This window comes from Lynx canadensis, chromosome C1, assembly GCF_007474595.2.
Source record: "Lynx canadensis isolate LIC74 chromosome C1, mLynCan4.pri.v2, whole genome shotgun sequence".
Taxonomy (NCBI): domain Eukaryota; kingdom Metazoa; phylum Chordata; class Mammalia; order Carnivora; family Felidae; genus Lynx; species Lynx canadensis.
In genome coordinates this window covers 140,398,019-140,407,363 of record NC_044310.1, presented here as the reverse complement: position 1 = coordinate 140,407,363, position 9,345 = coordinate 140,398,019, and the positions used below count along the sequence as shown (strand labels likewise).

Genomic DNA, 9,345 nt, shown 5'->3' with positions numbered 1-9,345 from the left:
AAGGCCATAATAGAACAGACTGACCACCCCCCACCCCCCACCAGCAAGAAGGAATTCTATCAGCCGACTGCCTTCCGACTCCTTGAACTACAACTCTGCTCTGGGTCTGCAGTCTGCCACCAACTCTGCAGACTGTGGACTTGCCAAGCCCCACAATTGTGTAAGAGAATTTCTTAAAATATATAAATAGATGATTAGATAGATAGATAGATAGATATGCCTATCTATGGCCATATCCTTATGACCCTAGGCTGCAAAATATGGAGACACATTCAGACATCCCTATCTATCTCTATCTCTATCTCTTTCCACACACACACATCCTATTGGTTCTGTTTCTCTGAAGATCCCTGACTAATGCAACCCACCACTTGCTAGCCAATTTCTGATCTTTTGAGGTCAGAATTGTGGTGAGGAGAGGGGAAAGAGACGACCAGGAAATATCTTCCTTGAACAGCCCTCTATGCCTAGCAAATGGTGGAAAAGCTGGCATTTCTCTTGGGAACACTTTTTTGATTCCGTGTAGAACTCAGTGTGGAGGCTGGATGGGCCTGCCATCTTGCAGTAACCTTGAACCAATGCATGCATTTCTGTATGGAGTGGCCACATGTGAGTCCTTAAACAACCTCTGACACTTTGACATTCCTTTCCAGCTTTAGCTGCTGGGGCCCTCCGCCCCTCCCAGGCAACTCTGTCAGTACTGGTACCAGGTGATCTTCTCCTTGGTAGTCAGCATCTGATCCATGGGGAATGCTGCTACATCCTTTGCCTTCACGAATGCTGTCTCTGCAGCTGCCCCTAACCAGGAAGCAGGGGGTCCTTCCTCTGCTACCCAGGCACTGAGCGCATCTCTGGCTAGTCAGCTCTCATGAGCATTGGAGCGGGAGTCAGGTCCTGTTACACAATGCTCTAAGGCCAGGGCAAGCAACATCAAGGTCTCAAAGCAGTCCCATTGAAGACGTTTCTCACTTCGAAGTTAAAAAACAGTAGATTGAATCATAATGAGACCATACCATCAATCATTCGAAAGGAATTGTGAGAACTTAAAACAGCCATGGTTATCTCCAAAGAAACCTCTTAATAAATGGTTACCCTTTTTCTCCTCTCCTTACATTTGATAGTTTCAAAGAGACTGGGAGTTCTACAGCTGTGTAGCCAATTCATCGCACTTTTATTTGCAATTTCTAAACATCAGTTTCATAATCATTTTGATATCTGTATCTATCGCTCAGATACCTCAGTGAAAACAACCATGAGGAGTCACATTTGGATTTTTTTCTAAACACTGTTTTAAGCACTAAAGAGTAATTGTCCCATTTCATTCCTGCAACAAACCCACAGGGAAGGTACTTTATTAGTCCCACTTCACATATGATGAAACTAAGCCAGACATATTAAATAACCTGCCTTGGGTCACCTGGTTCATATCAGAGTTGAGTTGCAGACCCAGAGAATCTGATTCTGATTCAAAATCCTAATGACTTGCAACATAATGCCAGTCACTGAATATTTACTTGGCATTGATCCAAAATGCAAGTGTACATCCTGACTGGTGAGTTTATAATTTAACAGATTTTTTTTTTTTTCCAGGAGGAGAGAGATGTACAACTCTGACTTTCAGATATCAACAAATGCTCTATAGGACCTGGGCACTGGGGCTTCTTATAAGAACCTACTTAGCACCTATTAGGGAGTCAGGGCTGTGCTGTGATCCATTTGGAGGACAATTAAAGAAGCATAAAGCAGTATTAAACCAGTTCTCTGGATTGGAAGAGGAAGAAATGATTTTACTTGGATCTCATCCATTTTAATTCTTCTATTCAGGTAAGCTAGTGTAGGAAAGGGGGGGGAATGAATAGGAAGACAGCATAGGGAGGCATGTTATATTGCATGATTCCAAAGGTTGGGGAAGCGTCCTGTCCTCCAAAGATAGATTCTTTACTGACTTGTGGATGATTAATAGCCCACAGTCAGAGACACTCTTGCTTTAAGCTCTCTCGGCTGAAGATTGTGCTGCACATTAAAATGTCATGCCTCTGGGAGCGTTAACACTTTACTGCTAGCTTTCTTTTACTCTTTTCTCTGTAGGTTTTCGTTAGCTTCACTACAGAAAGCAAGTGAGGTAAAGGAAAAGAAGGAAAATCCATGATAGAGAAGAAAGAATGCTTTCACCAAAACTGAGCTGTGTCAAAGGCCAGTTGTACTCACTGGATAGTTTTATGAAAGTACAGATCAGCTATTTCCAAGCTGGTGTAGCAGTGGCCCACTGCCTGGGGCATGCCCTGGGGGATGTCAAGGGGTGCATCAAGCATTTCTGTAGGCCTGATAAATAATTTTCAGCCCTATGTGTGGCAGGGAGGGAAAAAAATGGGATGTTACAAGTAGACTGAAGTTGGGGCAGATTACTCTGGGAGAGCAGGAAGAAAGAGACTTAATGGGACTTTTTAGATTAACCATAACACCCAGACTAGTAAAAAGAAGGGATTAAAGCTTCTATGTCTTGAAATAGAGATTTTCATTTTACCCTGATGCCAAAAACAGGTAGAGGAAAATCCTGCTTGCTATGGTGGAGGACCTGCCCGAGGAGGGAGGAAGGTTGTTGAAGGAGAGGTAGTGGAAAGGGGAGAAATTCTTGGTTAAAAGAGAACAGATTCAAGCAAAATCGATTCAGGCTGGTTCTTGAGAGAGAGAGAGAAGAAATAATACCTGCTGAGGAGTGCTGGACAAAGGACAGAACAGAGATGTTTGCTATTCAGTTTTAAACTGCTTCCTTTGCTGTGGTGTGATTGCACCCTTCTATACCCCGCAGATCTTGAATGAAAGCTGTATGTAGTGTACTGGTGATATTTTAGCAAGTGAAGAGGAGGGCGCGTCCGTGCATGTGGTGATGGACTTAGATGGATGGACAGTGGCCGTGAAGGCAAAGTGAGAAGTGGAAAAAGGAGAATAGAGTCGGAAGAAAAAGCATCCTTCTCAGGAAACTTCAGAAACGTGGTGGGAGGGTCTGGACATTCTGCAGACACCTAAGATGAGGACCTGGGGAATTTTCTGGCCAACAAAGGAAAGGATGACCAGGGACTACAAAATATGGAGACACATTCAGGCGACCTGTGTGTATCCTATTTTTCAAATGTATGCAAATACAATTGCGCTTAATTACATATATACACACATATGAAAACATACATGTAAAATGTTATGTATATATAAAAACGTGATAAATATATAACATTACTGAATGCATAGGAGTTTGATCATTAAGTACTTTTTCTGAATCATGGACACCACAATTATGTAGGAGATGGCAACAGTTATTAATATTAAAAAGGAAAACACTTGAAAGGGACGAAAGGGAAGGCCTGCAAAATCTCCTTCAGAGTTTCTAATACACCTACAAAAAATCGATCCAGAAGAACTGGATTTAAAATCCATAGGAAGGTATGGTTTTTCCATGCAAAGGGTGGATTCTCCCACACTAACTTGCTATAATCATGTTTTTTCTCCGTACATGTGTTTTGAGAAACATTTCCTTTCACTTCCCCAGTCCTATGGTGCTCTGGGCCTTGAAGTTAACAAAAAATTGTGAGAGACAAGAAAAATGTATTAATCCACTCCTCTTGCTTTTGATTATTCCCCTTTTAATTTTAATACATGCATTTTCTTTCATAAATCGGGTATTTAACTGTGATTGTCATTTATTAACTTTTTGCCCCAATTACAACTATCCCATCAAGGGCAGGGTCTCTAAGGAAACAGTTGAGGGAGCATATATATATATATATATACTGCACACATGTGACGAATTATTCTGCAGGCTGAGAAATTAACTAAAAATGCATAATATGCTCTCAATTTAAACCTGGCAGGGGGTATTGTACTTTCATCCTCAAATTGGAATCATACTTCCTCCAGTGGGGCTTCTCCAGCTTTTAGCGTAGCCTATTAACAAGGAGAACTTGGTTCTTGGTGGTGCAATGACAATACTGGACTGGAGACAGAGCTCCAAGTATTTGAGCCAGGAAGCAGAGGTGATGATCGAGCTAATGGGAAAACCTTGGATTTCGCTTTTATCACCAAACAGGCATTCACAGGGCCTTAACAAAACCCACGATCAGTTCTGAATGTCGTTTTCACGATTAACACACTCCCTAAGATCTATAATTATTATTAGACACTTGGAGGGCACATTTCATTTCTCAAGAAGAAATTCCCTTTCTGTATGACTAAAGATATCTGGGACGCATATTATTAAGATATGTATTAAGATGTGTAAGCATATTATTAAGTGCTCTTGATTTTTCTACTTTTTATTTCAAGGTGTGATTTCTCTATTTCTGCGAACTGTAACCATTTTATTACTAGAGAGAAAGAGAGAGAGATACAAGAGAATGGGAAGATAAAGGAATGTGTAATTTATCAGTGGTGGGTCATTTAAGACCTTTTTAAAGTATGTCAATGAACTTTAAAAGTATATTTTTCTTAAGTAGAATCTAAAGCTCCTTGAGGGGGGTTAAACGTTGTTTGTTTCATATTCCTCTATCACAGTAATATCGCAGTAATGCTCCATCTTGGCTGCAGACTAGAAATATATTGAGAACCTTTCATCATCAGTGTTCAGGCCCCACCGCAGACCCATTAAGTCAGCATCTCTGGGGTGAGGTGTGGACAGGAGTCAGTTCTGAAAGCTCAGGTGATTCTAACATGCAGGCAGGATGGAGAGATAGCAAATACTAGCTTATTGTCTTACGTAGAATAGGTGTCATTTGCTATTTAATAAGCTACTAAATCATTTTAATCACTACACACTTCCCATGAAAACAGGGAACAATTCATAGATACAGTGCAGCTTTTTGGTAATAAATTATCATTAACCTATTTATTCCATGGTTAATTGGATATATCTTGTGTTGAAAACAAGCAAACCAAAAAAGGAGAAAAAGCCACTAAATTCTTTGGGTCTCTATTTCATCCTACTTGGGAAAAGTCCTTGAGATAATACAGATTGGAATCATGAGATGCCTATAGCTATATGACATGTTCCTGCCCTTTTACTTTAATACATATTTTTTAATGAAAGGGGTACAAAAGGAATAGGGTGTTTCTTTGAATAGGGCATTTCTCAGAGTGGTCAGAATATGATCAAAGAACATTTTGTCATGATCAAAATTATAAAAATATAGTTCAAAGAGATATTAGTTTAAAAACAGTTGAAACCAATTTTTATATATGTCTAAAACTACCTTTGGCACAATAGATGTATTAAAAAAGTGCAAAGCAGCATTCCTACTTTTTGTTTGCTTATGGACTCCTAAAGATTGGCCTTAGTTTCCTCACCTGACACATGAAAATATAGAACCACAAGCTTGATTATGAGCAGTAAATAGCATAATGGAAGAAAAACTGATTTGTAGATTGCAGCACAATATTCCAGTCTGTTGTAGTTTTCTTATTATTCACTCTATTAACCTGAAATTGCATATGCAAATAAATATTATAAGACATGATATAAACATGGTCATGAGTTATAGCTTTTATTAAGCAATTACTAAGTACTCAACTTCTTATTTAGTGCTTTATATGATCTCATTAAGCCATCACTGCAACCCGGTGAGGAGAGTACCATTATTGTCTCCAGTTTACAGGTTTGGAAACTGAGGTTTATCAGTTCCAAGCCTCCCAGCAATTTCAAGTGAAGGTTTCCTTCAAATCTGCAAATACTTAAATTCTTTCTGCAGAGACTGGTCTAAGAATCCATGTTGATTTGCTTCTCTTTATTTTCTCGGATAGTTTGATATCAGATGCCAATTCTATTTACATGTAGATGCGCAGTCAAAACACTGAGAGAAGGAATATGAAACTTCCTTTGTCTACCAGAGTGATACGCATCAGGCATGCTGGCTTCTAGCTCAAGGTGAAAATCATTCTGTCCATGGCCTTTCCTTAAACTCCACCAGACTCTTAAAAATGAATTAAATGCCTTCTTTTTATATGTCGATTATGTGATACACGTGTCATTCCAATTTAAAAGATAAACTCTAGATGTAAAGCTTCCTAATTCTCCAAAGGGTTTCAACTCATTTTCTTCTTGTATTTCAATTTTGGTGGAAGTATGATGATGTGGAAAAGGTTTATGTTAGATGTTGGAGTTGTGTGCATTTGTACTATGGAGGAAACTCTCAGGGGAAGGTCAGAGGGGGAAGGAGATGATCTGAATTGCTGTTCTGACGTATCCACCAGGCGCCCAGACCCATGTTAGAGTAGAGAGTGCATTTTGTCCAGACCCTGCATCGTACCCAGCTCAATAGATAAGCAAACACCTTTGCCACCATGTGCTCTTCCCTTTACAATGCCATCTTTGCCTTGTCTCTGTCCCCCAAATTCTAATGATCTTAGTGATGCTTTACCAGTCTACAAAATTAGCAACCCACTGGCCTGCTTCTCAGGTGCAATGTATGAGAGAATCAACGGTGAAAAGCAAGAGAAATATATTCATTTTGATGCTGACTGGGCCCTTAGTTTTGGTTTCATTTTGGCTTATGTTTTATTTTAGTTACATTACCAAAACTTTTAAGGAATGCAGACTTTTACCTTTTAACTTCCAAACTCAAAGTATCAGTACCAGGAACGGTTTCAGTAGACTTCCACAGTTTGTGGAGGATATCATGAAAAATAGTTTGCTTAAGTTTGCAAAAGCTTTGAGGACAGGACTGAGATAGAACGATGATATTTGTTCAATCTTTTCATATATCCTCTGTTGCAACCACACGAGGGCCCAGAAGCAATATTGCGAACGGTCGACTTATTGGCATCGAGGGCAGCGATATGAAACAGTCAAGGTCTGCTCACTTTCTCCGGCATGAAGTCCAAACAGAGATCTGACTATGTCTGTTTATCCGAAATGTTTTCCTAAGTGATTCATTGCTTTGAGTTTTTAAAGAACTGGGGTTTGGCGTGGAGGGTGTAAGTATTTAGGGGGGATGGAATATCAACCACATGGAAGAAAAGCAGAGAATTTTGCTAAGCACTACAAACCATCACAAGCAATATGAATTTTGTCTTTCGATTGCACCGTGGGTTCAAGCCTTACAAAATACAAATGTCCTCCGATGTACTGTGATTAGCTTACCATGTTTGTCTTCTGCACAGCCCCTTGGAGTCTGCTGGCTCTCAGCCCACAGCTTGACATCCCAAGTCTGAGACTTTTCCATCACACCAATTTAGTATTACTGAGTCTTCTGCTACCGTGTGTTGGTGTCACCACATTTACCACTGAACTCCATTAAAAGTCACTGCATTCGGGTGGAGAAAACGTAGTTTCCAGTTCTGGCCCTGTCTTTTCCTTAACTTGACACTTTGGACAAGTACCTTAACTTCTCTGTAGTTTAACAGTCTCACCAGTAACATATAAGGAATAGGGTCTCACCAGTAACATATAAGGAATAGGGTCTTCTCGCAAGGTGAGGTTCCAAGGAGACCATGTGAAAAGCCCTTTGGAAATGCAAAGTGCTGTCTGTTTGCTCACCACCCTCTTACACCTCCACCGGTCTCCAGCCACTCAGCAGCCTTGGGGGAGCTTGTCTGTGGCAAAGCTAAATACCACATTCTCCACGTGGCCTGACCTCCAGGCAACAATTAAGATTTGTTGAGCTTTTTCATCATATTCTTCTTCTTTTCCAGAATCTTGGATTTCAGCAGAAAATGCCTTGACTAAGACTTCAGTTGACAGGCTGGAAATCTGAGAAGGAAAGATTATGTGAAAAAACCTAATAAAAACATACACATTTCTTCAAGGTGAATTAGAACAATTTATGCTTCCAAAGCTTCTATGGGTTCTTTTCTTTCCTTTATTATCCTTTATCTTTTTTCAAAAAAAAAGTCTTTAAAATATTTAAAATATTCTCTATATAAGAAATTATAATGAATAAACATATAGAAAATAAAAATATAAACATCCATGAAACCACCATCCAGCTTAATAAAAAGAATGTCACCAGTGTACTGTCACTGGTGTATTAGAAGCACCACAACCCCCCTGCCCCTGGCCCCCCATCCCTCCCAGAATGCTTCTTCCTAATCATAACTACTTGCTTTCCCTCTTAGGGTTAACCACCATCCTAAATGTTCTGGTAATTGCTATCTTGGCCTGCTTTATAGTTTTACTACCCAACTATGCATCTCCAAATTAAATAATTTAGTGCTGACAATTCTTTTCAGGATTTTCTATAAAGGGAATCATAGCATGTATACATTCCTCTTGTCTTTTTTTTTTTTTTTGATTCAACATTATGTTTTAAAAAGTAATTCAGATTTATTCTTCCCTTTCCTGTTAGGTATGAGCAAGGGGAGGCAAGGCGAGGAGTGTGGATGCCCAATTTCCCGTTTTCTTTGTGCTGACAGTGCTACTGCAAAGATCATCAATGTTCCTAAAACCCAAAGGACTTTCTGTAAGAAGTGAGGAAAACATCAGCCTCACAAAGTGACCTAGTATGGGAAGGGCAAGGATTCACTGTATGCCCAGGGAAGGAGGCGCTGTGATCAGAAGCAGTGTGGCCAGGAGGAGCCAATTTTCCTGAAGAAGGCTGAAACCACAAAGAAGATTGTGCTGAGGCTTGAGTGTGTTGAACCTACCTTCGGGCCCAAGAGGATGCCTGCCGTTAAGAGATGTAAGCATTTTGAACTGGGAGGTTATAAGAAGAAAAAGGGTCAAGTGATCCAGTTCTAAGCTTTGGGATTCTTCTGTTCTGCTTTTGAGAGGAAGGAAGATGTTGACACTGTAGAAACATTATGTGTATGAAAATAAATACAGTGATATTCTTACTCAAAAAAAAAAGGCATTCAGTTAGTTGCAGGTAGCTGTGGTTTATCAATGAACGTCCGCTGTTGAATAACATTCCACTTCTGAGTATACTGTACATTTCACGTATTGATATGCTGTTGATGGACATTTGGATTCTTTCCAGTTTGTGCCTACTAGGAACAATGATGTTTCTAGAAGTTCCTGCACTTGTCTTCATGTGCAACAGTCTCTCTCCTTTGCAGTGGCCATGCTCAGTGAAAGGTTGTGCACATCTTCAGCTTTACAAGATAAAGTCATACTATCTTCCAAAATAATAGTACTAATTGGCAATCTTACCAACTTTTGTCTTTTCTCTACATACGATTACTTGGACTTTTGCTTTTTTTTTTTTTTTTAATGCTTATTTAATTATTTTGAGAGAGAGAGAGAGGAAGAGAGAGAAAGAGTCCCAAGCAGGCCCGCACTGCCAGCACAGAGTGTGATGTGGGTCTTGAACTCACAAACCCTGAAATCGTGACCTGAGCTGAAATCAAGAATTAGATGCTTAA

The 9,345-nt window shown here is 39.8% G+C and overlaps 1 pseudogene; it reads left to right on the top strand.

Moving 5' to 3' along the window:
• The first annotated feature begins 6,720 nt into the window (after positions 1-6,720).
• On the top strand, positions 6,721-8,722 carry LOC115519850 (annotated as a pseudogene).
• The last annotated feature ends 623 nt before the right edge of the window (positions 8,723-9,345 follow it).